The sequence below is a fragment of the Tetrao urogallus genome, assembly GCF_951394365.1.
Source record: "Tetrao urogallus genome assembly, chromosome: 8".
NCBI lineage: Eukaryota > Metazoa > Chordata > Aves > Galliformes > Phasianidae > Tetrao > Tetrao urogallus.
This window is the reverse complement of record NC_136821.1, coordinates 29,038,652-29,054,460: the sequence shown is the minus strand read 5'-3', so window position 1 is coordinate 29,054,460 and position 15,809 is coordinate 29,038,652. Positions and strand designations below refer to the sequence as shown.

Genomic DNA, 15,809 nt, shown 5'->3' with positions numbered 1-15,809 from the left:
AAGTATATTTTCACATGGATCATTTTACTGTATTCTCTGCAGCCCACCATGTATGATGGTCTTGTTGAGAAAATTAGTGTATTGTTTTGTGCAGTACATATTTCAACAGCATGCTCTCTTAAAATATTTCTATCTGCACTGCCCAGTGATAGGAGAATTGCAAAATGATGTGCTGTTTTTACTAAGAATTATTTCAAATTGTCTGTGTCAGTGAATTAGAAATACTAATGACATCAGAGAATTGATAATACCATGTCTGTGATACTGGTGAAAATTATCAAATTATGCTACCAGTGATTGTAAATAGTGCAGAAAAACTGATAAGAAAAAACTGAGAAGAAAACTCAGAAAATTGGTAAATGAGTGAAGATGGAATAACTGCTGAATAATAGAGTTGTGTACATATATTGATGTGCAATAATATTGATGGATAATTTTGATATCAACAAAAATGTTCGACACACATTTGTAATTTGAATTCAGAAATAAGTGATGCTTTAAGTGCCTTATATTGGCTATTTATTACTTGACTTCTTTTAATTAAGACAAAATGGCTTCCTAGGACAATATCTACATGTTTATGGCTTAATTTTCAAGATTATGTTAGTTTCGTGGCTTTCTTTTGCACCTAGCACACAATTAAACATAGCAATCTGGGCTTTTGTGTATGCCAACAACCTGACTAAATACTCAGTTTCTCTGAACTGAATTGAACTTGTCCATACATACTACGTGCTACAGTGCGTGCTCTGTTCATTTGCTGGTACTGTTAGTCTTCTTATTGGATTAATTTCATCTATGAAATCCTACAGTCAACCTTACAGAAAATACGTAGTTTAAATACACACAGATGATTCTGTTGCAGAAACAAGTGTGGACGTTTTAATGCAGGAAACCAGGTGAGATGAGTGTGATACTCCATTGCAGTATTAAAACTTAGGCCTGCTGAATATGCAAGTTACCAAAAAGGTCTCAGCAGTGTGGGAGTAGTGTTCTGGTAGTATCAATCCATACATTTGAACTTCTGCTGTTTCACAAGGAATGGGAAGGAAAGTTGTTGTTACTGCAGGACATCCTGGATGAATGGCTGAAGGTTCAGGCTACGTGGCTTTATTTGGAGCCAATTTTCAGTTCTCCTGACATCATGGCTCAGATGCCTGAGGAAAGCAGGCAATTCAATACTGTTTTTAAAACATGTAAAGACTTGATGAGATCAGTTTTTGAGGTAAGTATCCATGTCTTAACAATATGGGTTGAATCTATAGTACGTACAAGAAAATTGCTTCTTGTAGCACAGTACTTAGTTTTCTGTTTCTTAGCCCCATTTCTTAGATTCTTTTTAAAATGATTTTGTAGAATTGTTTCATATTGAATCATAGAAGCACTGCTTGGGAGGGATCACTGGGGTTAAAAGTGGAACACTTGCCAGCACTGGATCAAGCCAGCCACAAACTTCCAAGGACAGGGAATCTTTGGAGATAACGTCCAGAGACTTTGATGGTGTGCGTTGTAATGTCTAAGCTGAGTGCCCCATGCAAATATCTGTACCTGTTGCTCCTTGTTGTCCAGTTGTCACTATGGAGAAGAGCTTGGGTCTGTGGTGTTTTCCATTGTTTGGTTGCTGTTTTATTTTTGTTCTGATTTGTTCTTTGATTACTCTTTGATTAGTTCCAGGCTCCAGTTAAATTTTACATTAGTTTTCTTCTCATCCTTTCCTTTCTGCTGCATGTACGCTCTCTTCTCCCTCAGCCGTGCCCCTCATGCTCTTTCTTTCTTCCATCTTCTAACATAGAAGAAAAATCAGAAACTTATCAAGCTAATGTGAAATCAGCAGTGCTCACTCTAGGGAAGAATCAGGTAAAAATAGTAATAAAAAGGCAAGAATTTCAGATCTGTGTTGTGCAATATATTTGCAAGCGTTGTGTCTGCTGAATTATCTTCTTAAAGAATATCTTCTAATTTATTTGGTGCTAATCAGTTCCGAATTATTTTTGAATGTGATATATCTTATCACTGGTAGAAAACAATATATTTTTGTTTGTGCAGGGGTGTATAAATACCAAAAGAATGGTTTAATGAACCAAAGCTTATTTTCTCTAAACAAGCATGCCTTACGTTCCAGTAGATGACACTCTATTTCCACAAATCCTGTTTCAGTTTTATGTCTTAAGTATTGTTCCTCAGTCAATTGGAATGGTCTTTCTTAAATAATAATGCAAACTTGAGTCTGCTTTTTTTTGCATTTATATGTGGCTGTATAATGAAATTGTGAGAGGAATCAAGATGCTTCCTTTATTTCCTTTATTTCCTTAGCTATCCCTCACCAACTTGAATAATCATTTATTAGCAATTCATTAAAACTACTGAATTTAAGCAAAGCGTTAATGAGGATTAAAGGATTTATTTTCCGCTTGTCTTAAATAAATAAATAAGCAAGTAAGATCACACAAAAACTAGAATACAGAAGCGTTTATGTTTCTTTTGAGGAAGAAAGAAAAGAAAGAAATTCAAGGCTGCAACCTGTGATATGTCAAAAATGATACTTGAAAACTAAAGTTAGTGATGTCCTTTTAGATGGGTACTACAACTGTTTTCATACACTTCATTTATAGTTTTTGTGACACAGCTTGTTTTTTTTGCTTCAAATTGATAAAAAACAGAACTGAAGTTTTGAATGACTCAGGATGGAGGCATTCCCTTTTTCTCCTTCATGCCTTAGCAGAGCTGTAAGTAGGAATTATGTGTTGAGAAACAAAACGTTTGGGTTTTTTTCCTCACTTACCTTTTTTTTTTCCATATGAAAGAACAACCAAGTAGAAAGAATCTGTTTCTGGTGCTGGCAACATGGCTTTGATTTTCTCCACCAGCTGCACTTAGAAACATGCTAAGAAAGGAAGCAATTCCTTTTTCTGTTGCACCGGTTATGCATTACAACGTGTTTTATAAAACAGATGATTAACTGCATTTGCGTGCTGACAGATTAATTGCCTACGTATAGATGAGAAATATGAGTACTCAATTTACTTTGTTCTGTTTTGGTATGATGCAAGAGGGAAGTAACAGAAGGTAAATGTATTTCATGTTGAAGAGAACACTGCTTATTACGTTAGAGGGCCACAACCTATGAGGATTAATTAGATAAGCATACAGTTATGTTTTTGTTGTTGTTTATTTGTTTTTGATAGATTAGAAGCATATTTGCATTATGAGCAGGGAACTGAACCAAAGCTAAATGCAAACTGCAAATCATTTCAGAACGTTACGAGTTTTTGAACTGTAGCTGAGTTTGGAATTTGTTATTGAATGCTCCCAACTGAGGTTGAACAGCAGTCAGGATGGTAGATCAGAGATGCATTGTTGCTCTGTGAGGAATTAATTTCTCATAGAAACATTCTGGGCTTTGCACAGCAGTCTGTCTTGTCTCTCTTCATCTGTCACTGCAGCATGACCAACCCTTCTGCACTGTGATACTGTGTAATTCTGCAAGGCCCACCAGGAACTTTTTTTGAATGAGACATTGTGTTCTGTGACAAAACTGCTCCTACTGGAAATAGTTGGGCTGCATCTTTGATTTTTACTCTTACAGCTGCATTATTCTACAGCCAGGAGTTCTTACATGTCCTTCACAGATTGATTAGCCTGAAATAGTCCCTACTGATTTCTTTGGTGTTTCTCGTCGTTTAGTTCATTGTGTACTTACATTTTTTTTCCCCTGTAACCCTGGTCACGTGTAGTATATAGTACTCTTACAGGTACAAACTCACTGGACAGAGCCTAAGATTTCTAGTTACTCTGTTTCCTTCTCTTCTTTGATCTCAATCAAATTCCAGGGAAATGCAGGTGGTAAAGGAAAAGCTATTGAAGTGTGTTCCCAGACTAATCACTTCGCCTTCCCTTCCCGTGATGTTGTAGAACTTTATGCACTGCAACAAGAGTAAGCTTGAATCAGTTGAATGGTCAGCAAGTCAGGTAATATAAACCAGTATGGGCCTGAACAGTGCAGTGCTGGATTAATTCAGTCATACGTGAACCCACAACACACACAACAGGTTCTAAGTAGAAACATTTGTTTGGTCTCACTTCCACTGTCATAAATCTGCACATCTGGATTTCCTACTTGGAAATATCTCTCATTTTGCTACAAAAATTTCATACTTGGTGAGTGGCTTAAAATGTTAATGGAAATTAGGCTGGAAATTGATAGGTCACAAGCTATATATAAAATGCCAGAGTTTGATATTCAGACAACTGTATTTCTTTCCAACTTGCTTTTTAGCTTGATGATCTTCAGATCATTTGCAAAACCTTTTAATTTTATGCGTTTTTTTTTAAATTAATTGAAGCAACTTTCAACTCACGCAATATATATTTCTTTAAGCACATATGTTCTTTTCACTGAAGGTGTTAATTTGAAAGGCAGTAGCTGAGGGATATATGTTGTTATCTACTCAGTGTAAAAATATAAGGAACTGTTTATCAAGCAGTGTATCTTAGCATGTGTTATTCAGGTGCTATTGTAAAAAATAAAAAAAAATTGTGATTCTTCTAAAGAATCTGTAACTTTATATTAGCAAAAATCTTTAAAGATGTCTTTAGTTAGTAATCATTAGGATAAGATGCCTTTTTCAGAGCATATCACTAGTTAATGTTAGTACTGAAGTCCTATAGACAGCAGCAGTGCTGCCTACTTGCAATTTTGCCATCTCAACTCCGGATCTTATGTATAGAAGTATTTTACATGAGAAAAGAGATCATTTTTTTTTTTTTTTACATTGGAATTTTACAGATTACCAGATGAAGTGTGTGTCAGTATTGTTGCCATACAAGCATACTTAAAAATCTGTCACAATCTTTTGCTGGTTCATTTTTCTTAATTATATGGGTATGATTATGGGATGGATTGCTGTTGGTTCAACAAAATGACAGGAATCACTCTGATGAATTGATTATGTTTTGAAAATTATTTTCAGAAATAGTAAATGTAGTTTAATGCCAACTGCTTAACTGCTTTTCTAGTGAAGCCAGAAACTAAAGATTATAAATTGTAATTCTGGCAATTACAGAGTAAAGAAAAGTATGAAATAAAGTTCAGTTTTGCTCAAGACTTTTACTGCTTTCTGTGTGAGTAGACATGAATGTTTTTATATGGTTTGATTTCTCTTTCAGGACAAACATGTATTGGCAGTGGTAACAATAGACAAGATGTTGGAAAAACTGAGGGAGTGCAATGAATTTCTGGAGATAATTCTCAAGGAACTTAAGGAATACCTAGAGAAGAAGCGCCTGTTTTTCCCAAGATTCTTTTTTTTATCTAATGATGAACTCCTTGAGATTCTTTCAGAGACCAAAGATCCTACCCGGTACCGTAGTATTTACTAGATGCATTTGTGACTCCTTGTGCATGCAGACAGGCTTGCCATATTGTTTCTCTGTTTCTCTATAAGTTGTTTTTTTTTTCCCACTGACAACCATGGCGTTAAGAATGTACTAGTTGGGATTTTGTATTAGGCAAATGCAGAGTGATTTTTAATGCAAGTAATTGCATTCTTCTTTGTTTCCTAAACTAGTAACCTTTCTGTACACAGTTTTTCAGAAAATTCAAGAGTCCAATTAATAATTCATAGAGAAATTAGCATACTGTGTTGTTTTTTTCCCAGTGGAAAATTGAACATCAGGTAGGATCCATACACTGCAGTTTTATTCCCATTGTTCAGATCTGATAGCGTCCAGTGCAAGGCCATGCAAGGATAAGAATTAAAATAATGAACAACCTTCTAATTACTAAGAAATAATAATGCAGTGCAATTAATAGGTTTGCTTTACTTAAATTCATTAATATTTACAATAGTTCTGTGGAAAGGTATAAATAATGAAACTTTATGCACTTTAGGTGGATTAACTTGTTAAAGAGAGGATTCCTATTTGTCTTTTTGGATTATATATTACAGAAAACATAAGTAATATTGTACATCTTTAACTGGTCCTCTCAAAGTCGTGCAGTGGGCTTCTTGTAGGTGTAATACAAAAGAACTACTGTTGAGGGTAATATTTTTATTAATAAGCTTAAAACAACCTTTAATTTCTTCGAAAGTATTTTTTGTGAAAAGTTAGATCTACTTTTCTAAGGTTGGAAAGGAAACAATGGCAGAAGCTGTTTAATACTAGTTTTGATTTATAGAGTACAGCCTCACCTGAAAAAGTGTTCTGAAGGAATTGCAAGAGTGGTGTTTACTGGTGTGTTAGATATTACATGCATTAAAAGTAGTGAAGGAGAGACTGTGAAACTCATGCAAACAGACCATTTCAACCTCTGAAGCTAGAGGTCAAGTTGAAAGATGGCTCCTTGAACTGGAGGCAGCTATGCTGAATTCTGTCCACAAGGTAACAAATCATAAAGCTTTTATTTTTCTCTGAAGCATGAAAAAAATAGTAAGGTGATTGATGTGTAGCTGTTTAAAGATTGAAAGTACTTAGTTGTGGCAGTTGTGCTGTGTGTCCAGCACAAAAACAGCTACGTTTAGGACATGAGAAAATGGCTCATAGAATGCAAGGAAACAGCCTCAAGTTGTGCCAGAGGAGGTTTGCATTGCATATCAGGGAGAATTTATTCGTGGAAAAAGGGGCAATGCATTGGAATAGGCTACCCAGGACAGTGATGGAGTCTGCATCCCTGGAAGCATTTAAGAAATGTGTCTGTGGTGCTGTGGGATGTGGTTTGGCGATAGACTTGGTAGTTAGGTAGGTGATTGGACTTGATCTTAAAGGCCTTCTCCAACTTAAATGGTTCTGTGGTATTTAGTCCTGGTGTTGGAGTGTTGCGAGGCGTAAGCAGTAAAGTTCATGGAAACTCATGCTTGAAGTTAAGCAAATATCAAGTAGTCTGTTGAATTAAGGCATTTAAGCATAATATCTTCTGAAGGCAGAAAGCCACCTTGATTACATGTCACTTCAACTGCAATTTGACTTGTCCTTTATCAGTGATTATAAGTAGTACCAAGTATTGATGTATTTAGGCATATTTGTTTTCGATATTTCTGGACCTCATTTCCAAATGAAGTTATTTAGTTATTCCTTAGGCTATTGTCATTTAGCCTTGATTTCTTCTGTTAACATTCACGTATATAATCATTTTTTATTCTTTGCACAGCATGAGCATTAAAACCATATCTTTTTTTAAAAAAACAAACAACTAATCTGATATCAGTTTTCTGGATTTATAATGCTCTAAATTTCTTAAAAACGAAAAACACTTGACCCATGATTCTTTTGTCAGAGATCGTTCTATGCTCGGGGTGTGATATTAAAGGACATGATTCAAAAGAAAGTATGCCCTTATTCTTTAATACTCCTTTTAACGTTCCTCTTAATTCTGACTACCTTAATCAAGATTCTGAACTCTTTTCAGATTGTATTATTCGAGTATCAACAAGATCACATCATCATGTCATAAATTTAGCTATCTGTCATTTTCTTTGTTTCTCTTCAACGTCAAGTGAGGTAATCAAATGTACATGCTTCTGACACTGTTGTACAGCATTACAGTTTAATTGTACTAATGGTGTGTTGGCAAATAGAAGTGAATAAATTCACCTGCTTGGCACATGTAAGTAAGAAGTGGCCGAGCACCATTGGTCTGCATTCACTCTTGATTTCTAAACTTTTGTAATGATCTGAAACACATAATATTTATGTAGTTGTGGTGTCAATGCAGATACATTTTTTCCATAGTGGGTTATTCATGCTATTCTGTGTATAAATTGTTGAAAGTAAAGAGATTTGGAAGTGCAGGACGTACAGCAGGTTTTCATCCAACTCGTGTTACATGATTTTCTGAGCAGACATCTAAATTTTCTTAAGCTTTTGCCTTACTCTTACTTAATTTTGCTAATGGAAGAAAAAAATACAAAATGTTAGGGACTAAAAGATTTTCCTAAGTTTTGATTTCATTGGGATTATCCTTAAGTGGTGTAATAACCAGATTTATCATTCTGTTACTAGAAAACGTACATGAAGTTAGATATAAGTTTAAATAATATGAACTGCAAAATTCAAAGCTCTGTATTTATAGCAGAATAACTGTATTTTAAAAAGACTTTTCAGTTTGGGTTGTTCATTCTAACTAAGCTGCATTTGCACTTGTTTTCTAGTTTCATTATGGATGGAGGTAGAAAATTCTATGTTTTCAGTGCCCTGAACGTGTTGTGAAATTAATTCTCAGAAATTTTTTGTGATCGCTTGGTTCATGTTATCACATTCTCATTTTTTTAATCTTGGAGGAATTTTCTTGCAGGATGTCAGTGTCAGAGAGTTAGAGTTGAGGCTGGTTTAATTTTGATTCTTAGTACTGCAACCTAACCTAAATTCTAAAGCTAAACATTACTTATTTTCATATGTGGCTACCACGTGCTTCTATCCTATGTAGGTCATCCAGGATGCAATTGAAGCTTATCCCAAAACTCCACGTGTTGACTGCGTGTGAGAGTGGCCTGGACAAACTGTTCTTTGTGTATCCCAAACTTTCTGGACGATGCAGGTAGAGAGGTCTATTAGAAATGGCCAGAAGGTAAGAATATTCAGTGTATACTTAAATTTTGTGCAATTGATGTAACGCAGTGATGAATCCAACCTTTAGTTATCTTTTTGAACGAGTAGCTGCTCAGTGTAATAATTAATCCTTTTAATACCTACTTTGAAGGTACACTTGAGCTGTGATTCTTGAAGACTTTGAAGTTAATATTTTCTTTTGAATGTAGGCATGCTTCAGCACGCTATCAGAATACATTCCGTATAGCTTAATATGTATATTATACATTTCTGTGAAAACAGATCATTGGTGTATTCACATGCTATTAACTAGCATGGATAGTCTCTGTCTGTAACTTAGCTTAGCTTCCTACATGTTCAGAACTTGTTATAAATATGGGCTAGCACTAGCAGAAGATAAGTACCGTCTTCACTCTTGTCAAACAATGAGTGCATGGTTGATACAGAGCATGTTATCTGTTCGTTAGGTGGTGAGAAGAAAGGTACTGAAGGCATTGAATTAAGACTCAGGATATGTGTTTTGCAAAATCTTTCCTCTGTTTCATCAGTAAGGATTGCTATTACCTGTTGTATTTGGAAATGTTCCAGACTTGTTACTAGATATGCGTTATCGTCTGAGGCAGCTAGATTTTCATTCTCTGATGTTAGGAGAGAAAGGAGCATCAGGATTTACATAAAACGGTATCTTTGGCACTTCATAATACTTTCTCTTACCAATTTTTGCGATGTGATGCTATGAACTGGAGAAACATCTGCAGTATTTGCGTTTTGGGGTTTTTGCTGTTCATATATAGCTGAGTTATAACACAAACACAGACTTACACCTACTCTTTAGTCTATATATGAAGGAGTGTTTCAAGGCCATATAACGCCGCTTATTCACAAGTGGAAGCAATGGCTTCTGATAGTAGTGGTCATTTCAAGAAATTTTATTTGTCAGATGGATGGGGGGAAAAACAAGCTTCTGGGTGGACAGAACTGAAGGAAGAAGAGAACAGTATTTCTAATACAAGGAATAAGTCTTGCAATGGACTGGAAGATTTGAAAAAGATTTAAAAAGAATTTGTTTTTCTAGTAGTAATGGTGATCCTCAGTTCTCTCGGGAAAGAAGGAAAGCTTCTGCATACTGCACCATTTATCTTCTCTTGGTGAAAGTCTTTCAGGAAGGAGAAACAGAAATTCTAACCTTAGAGATTTTAAATCCAGCATAAAATCCAGAGACTTCAAATCCAGCATCGTCTTAATGAGGTTGTTAGTGAATAAAGGTAAGAGTTAAGGAATTATTAAATTCATTTGGTTTGGGGAATGTTTATAACGGAATTCTGAGCCTAGACAAGGCTCTTGTCTAGGCTACGTTAAGTCTTTTCTATACTTGGATATTCAGGGAAACCTGTCACTCCTGTAGGCTTTATTCAAATTCTTTTGTGCTGGTAGTTCTGCCCATCTGGCCCCAGCCCAAGAATCTTCATTTTGCTGCAGAAAGAGACTTGTATGTAGTGAAGGACAACTCTCAGTCTCAGAACATTCAAAATTCTTTATTCTATTTCTATTTTGTACTGAAGCATATGAAACAACATTCACTGACCACATGAGAGGCGTTCTGTGTGACACAGCTTTATCTTGGTCGAAATAAACGTTATCCTACCTACAGCATCATGTTTTGCTGACATCAAAGGCACTCTGTGCATACAGTGACAAAACACTTCTTTTTTTAACAGCTCTTCAGTGTTTTCTGGGACAGGATACCAGTCTCATTTAAGTCATTTCCTATGATTAAAAATTTACTCATATGCACATGCACACACGCAAGCATACACTCGGGATTCTTTTCAACATTTTTTAGTTGTTTCCAACAGATAACTGTACAAAGGTACAAGTTTTTTATTAAAACAAATAGTGAGGTAAGATGTGTAGAAACAAAACTGTTTCATAAATTTGCAGAGTAATATTTTGTGGAACGCTTTCGTTTTCAGTGGAGTATATAGTCAGAAGTGCAGTAGTAAAGAGTGATACTGAAATGGGAGATGAGAACATACTAGTATCTAGATTTTTACAAGTTTGCTTGGTGAAAGCCTGGAAAGCTTGGTGGTAAGCAAATGGTGGTAAGCAAACTTGAGTGGTGTGTTTTGGATGCTGCCTGATTGAAACTTCTGAAGCAACTCATAAAATTGAAGTGATTTTGAACTTTGTTTGCTCTTTATATTGATAAATTAAAAGTAAGTAATTCTAAGTGGATGATTTAATCAAGCTTAGTGTTTGGAAAATAATTAGCTGGGGTGAGAGATGTCAAAATAAGAAAAATTCATTGGTGGTTACTGCTGCCAGAGTATGTGAAGATGAACAACATTCTAGTGTGGAGAACAATCTAAACCAGATGTAGGTAAGTTTTTCACTCGACAAATAGCAGAAATTTCTGACTTTTCTGTAAGGATTCAGAGCAATCAAGCTTACTGTAGACCTTCAGTGAATGCAGCTTCCTGAAAGAGCATTCATTTGAGTGCAAAAGATACGGATGTCTAAGTGGCAAACTCTAACTGTTTCCAGGTTCTGATGTCTTTCCTTTTTAATTTCAGCTTAGTGAGGCACTTATCACTTCTCAGTATTGATGTGAGTGCTTTCCTTAAATTGGAACTTTCCTATTTACTGCAACCTATGAGAATGAAAAGGATTATGACTGGATTGTTCCTAACTACTGTAGAACTTAAAGTTTTTTTTCTAGTATTGTGATGTTCGAAAAAGAATAGAAAATTTATTGTATACATATAAGCCAGTCGTTAAAATATGTGTCATTTTCATTTTATTAATGTGAAATTTACCAAAAGCTAAGGAGTAATTCATGTATTTCAGGAAGAAATAAGTTATGCTGTTTTGTCTCCTGAGATGTGTCATTGATGTCTCCATGTATTGTTCTGTAACATTAAAAAAACAGAGTCAAATAGATGAAAGCCCTATTGAACTATGTCTGTGAATGATAGTTTACTGTTGTAATAGTGAGAAGGAATATTTTGATATAGAAAGAGTAATATAAGAAAAAAATCCTCATGCCTTAGACTAACCCTGCAGTTACCGAACTTGTAAAAATTTTCCCAGGCACTAGAGGATTTTCTGGAACAGAAAAATAGGCAGATAGAGGACATTGTCACCTTGGTGCGAGGAAAGCTGTCTAAGCAGAATCGTGTGACGCTTGGAGCACTTGTTGTGCTTGATGTTCACGCTAGGGATGTCCTTGCATCTCTAGTAAGCAAGAAAATCAAAGATGAGAATGACTTTGAATGGCTAAGTCAGCTTAGATACTACTGAGAGGTAAGTGAAACCTCTCAATCTTATTAGAAGGTAATTTCCATTCATAGCTTTTCGATTTCTGCTTGCTTGCTGATACAGAAAATAGTTACTCTGATGTGATAATTTCTGCTGATAAGAATATACCTTTAACTGATAATTCTGTGGATTGCTAACTAAAGTGTCCAGTAGCCAAATACAATCAGTTTCTAATGAAAATCTCATCACTGCTGAATCTCAGAATGTTGTCTGAATCGGCAGCAGAGATTGCTGTTGTTCAAACACTAATTTCTATTATTAACACTATTTATTATTGTTTCTGAAGAGTAAAACGTGGTTTAGGGATGACAACTAAAGATTTTAATCTCATGTCAATATTATTTTATGTGTTACTTGGAAAAATAGCAACGTTTACACTGCGTGGTGGTAGCATACAGTATATTTGCATTTGTCAAGACAACATTTCCCAATTTACGGAAGACATTGCACCTAAAATTAAAATACGTTGTGTTGCCATATTAGAGTCATCAAGTTGACTGCAAATTCAGCTGTTGGTCATTGGAGCTCCTGGAGCAAGTCTAGTGAAGGGCTGCTAAAATATTTATGGGACTGGAGCATCTCTGATAAGAGGAATGGGTGAAAAAATTAGGCCTGTTCAGCTTGTAGAAGGCTCGGGGAGATGTGATCCATGTACATAAGTATCTGAAAAGGGGATGACAAGAGGATGGGGCCAGACTGTCCTCAGTGGTGTGCTCAGTAATAGGATGAGAGGAAATGGGCAGAAACTGAAACGCAGGAAGTTCTGACTGAACACGGGGAAAATGCTTTATTGTGAGGGTGATTGAGCTCTAGAACAGGTTGCCCAGGGAGACTGTTGAGTCTCCTACTCTGGAGATATTTAAAAGTTGTCTGGATACAAGCCTGCTTAGTATGCTGTAGGGGACGGAGAAGAGAGGTTGATTTAGAATGATTGGCTAAAGTCCCTCCTGCCTCAACCTTCCTGCAATCCTGAGATACAATTACTTCTGTTTGAGAAAGACCTTCATCTTTCTAAGTAGCTGAACAAGGCCATTTTAACTCAGCAATACGGTTAGTAGGGTTTTTTTTCTCAACAGAAGTTAATGGAAAAATGGTTTTGTGTTCATACTTTACTATCTCTGAAATGGTGATATTTTTATTTAATTGAACCACAAGCTGTCTCAGAGCAATGCACCAATTGTTTTAAAAGGGTTGTGCTCATCTACAAAGTTGAGGAATACTGTGCTGTCTTTTCTCTTTGTGTAATCATTTCACCTATAAAGTCAGTGCCTTATTTTCTTAGGAAGGACATCTTCAAACAAGAATGATCAATGCTGGACTGAGATATGGATATGAATATCTTGGCAATACACCTAGGCTGGTTATTACTCCACTTACAGACAGGTTCTACAGGTAAAAGCACTTGTTACTAAATGTTCTGTGCTTGCAAGAATCTACTTAGTTGAGATATTTTAGTCCTAAATTGGGTGACTCCAGGATTTTATCTTTGATGTTCTAATAGGCATAATTAGAAATGTTTTAATTGATTACAGTTCATCCTGTATGAATATTTTGGTTTAGATTTCTAATAAATTTAGTCTTTTGTAACACTGTGGTTAGTGATAAATGGATAGTAAGCTATGGGTTTTTTTTTTTTTTTTTTAAACTTTTAGTAAACTTAAAACATCTCTATGTATTTGTGGACTGCAGTTAGCAGGAGCACGCAAACTGTACAACCTGAGGAAAGTTTAGACATTAAACAAGTTTTGAGAGCTCCTGGGAGAAGTTGGAGCAGCTAGAAAAATAGCATGAAATTGTTACAACTTTTTTTTTGCCTTCTATTTTATTTTCAGAACCCTATTTGGTGCGCTACATCTACATCTCGGAGGTGCTCCTGAAGGTCCTGCAGGAACTGGAAAAACAGAAACGACAGAAGATTTAGCCAAGGCTGTAGCTAAGCAGTGTGTGGTTTTTAATTGTTCCAATGGATTGGATTACATCGCGTTGGGAAAATTCTTTAAGGCTTGGAAAAGTCTTGAGGGTCCTATTTTAAATTATATGAAAATATTTTATTTGCTTTTGTAATTGAAATGTAATTTCTTCCACTTCTAGGCTGCTATATAATGCTAGTATTGTGCATACAGGTCTGTCTCCTCCTAAGAATCCACCTGAAATATCGAAGTGTTTTCTCTGTGCTTTAGGAATGAAACATACCATAACGATTTTATTTGTTCAATATGGACAACATAGATGCCATTTAGATGAATACATTTTTAGTAGCTGATTGCAAATTTAGGGGGTTTGGGATTTAATTTAAACTCTAAATAAACTAGTAAGAACCATTGTATTAAACAAATCAAGCATATTTATGTTTCTATTGGCCTGAGTAGACAGCTCTGTATTATGAAAATATATTCTGAGTGGTGTCTGTGCCATTCCAAACAGTATCCTATTCCTCACTGGAAAGGTACAAAAATAGAGCATTTCTGCTTTTCTCTCTGGCATTATTCTTCCCATTTGTGTTAAGTGACAGAACCGCATGGCGTGGCTTCAAGATTTGACGTGAGAAAAATTCAAACAAATAAGCAAAGCAATTTTCTTTTTTTTACCTGTAAAACGATTAAAGCAAAATTCTGTGTCTTAAATAGGAATTTGTAGAAGAACTATTACCAAATCACAAGATTCTGTCTAGACACAATATGTACAGCAGAGATGGTACAGTGGCATTTAGGGAACATATAGAAAAAAGAACTATAAATTAATGAGAATTGTAGGAAAAGAGAATTGCTCTTTGGTTATAGCTTGGGTAACCTGTCGTGCTGTAGTTCGTTGTTAAAAGACAGTCATTTCTGTTCATGCTGTAAACCAAATGGTTAATTTTAGCCCTGCAGAATTCCTTATGTTCCCTGTTGTCGTTGTGACCCCCATCAGGTATAAACATGAACAAAAAAGAATGAGTAGGTTTTTTGGAGGCCTGTTTAGAGGTGAAAATTTCCCCCTTGTCCAGTTCCAAAATGCTGACATTAAAGGTAAGCCATGCAAAATGTATGTATTTGATAGCACTTTGCCTATGACTGAAGAAACAGGATTTCAGTTTACATGGTACAGGTTTTGTGTCTTTTTCCCTAAGAAAATTTTTAAAATTTCTGTAATTCTTTTTGGTGATTTCTGCTATTTGGAGTGAGTTTGAGTAGACCTTAGTGCCCTAAATCATGGATATAAGTGCTGTCTTTGCACAGTAAAACTTTTTCTCATTACTGAATAGTTTTGGTCAGCGTTGATATGTTCAAAATAAATGGGCACCAATCAATTAATCTGATGCCTGTCTTCTAGGGTTTGTTATCTTGTGGAGCATGGGCTTGCTTTGATGAATTCAACAGAATTGATTTGGAAGTGCTTTCTGTGGTTGCTCAGCAGATTTTTACTATCCAAAGAGGTAAACTGTTACTTTAACTATAACTTTGTTTTATGTATGACAAAGACTAGAGATGGAGAAAAAAAAAGTCTAACAATGACAGAAGTGTGTTTTTATTTTATTTTATTTTATTTTTTAATTTTTTTATTTTTTTTCCCTTTACAGGCATTAATTCAGGATCTGACACATTAGTATTTGAAGGAACTGAATTGAAACTTAACCCTACATGTGCTGTCTTCATTACCATGAATCCTGGCTATGCCAGGCATTCAGAGCTCCCTGACAATCTTAAGGTATTGTAACATTTGGCATTTTAATCTTTTTAATAGTTAACACAGAAAGTAAAAAAAAAAATAACTTTTTGCCAAATAAAAAAATTAAGAATATTTAATATCAGTTACCTTCGAGTCTTTTAAACTGCTTGTTTAATTACACTAGCGTAAAAATACTCTCTGAAAAAGAAGTTATTAACAAAAATTAGATTTAACAATGGAAATAAGCTAAGTTTAAATATGTTGGGAAATTGTTGAGTGATTTAAGGGCTATCAATCTG

The 15,809-nt window shown here is 35.3% G+C and overlaps 1 pseudogene across 1 annotated transcript in view; it reads left to right on the top strand.

Moving 5' to 3' along the window:
- Window positions 1–15,809, top strand: part of LOC306949110 (dynein axonemal heavy chain 7-like) — a 96,369-nt pseudogene that overhangs the window by 27,174 nt on the left and 53,386 nt on the right. The window contains exons 11-20 of the transcript in view: window positions 866–899; window positions 1,040–1,225; window positions 5,167–5,360; window positions 6,179–6,381; window positions 8,423–8,563; window positions 11,635–11,847; window positions 13,145–13,254; window positions 13,695–13,863; window positions 15,175–15,277; window positions 15,422–15,549. The product of the transcript in view is annotated as a dynein axonemal heavy chain 7-like (transcript). The remainder of the gene's footprint in view (window positions 1–865; window positions 900–1,039; window positions 1,226–5,166; window positions 5,361–6,178; window positions 6,382–8,422; window positions 8,564–11,634; window positions 11,848–13,144; window positions 13,255–13,694; window positions 13,864–15,174; window positions 15,278–15,421; window positions 15,550–15,809) is intronic.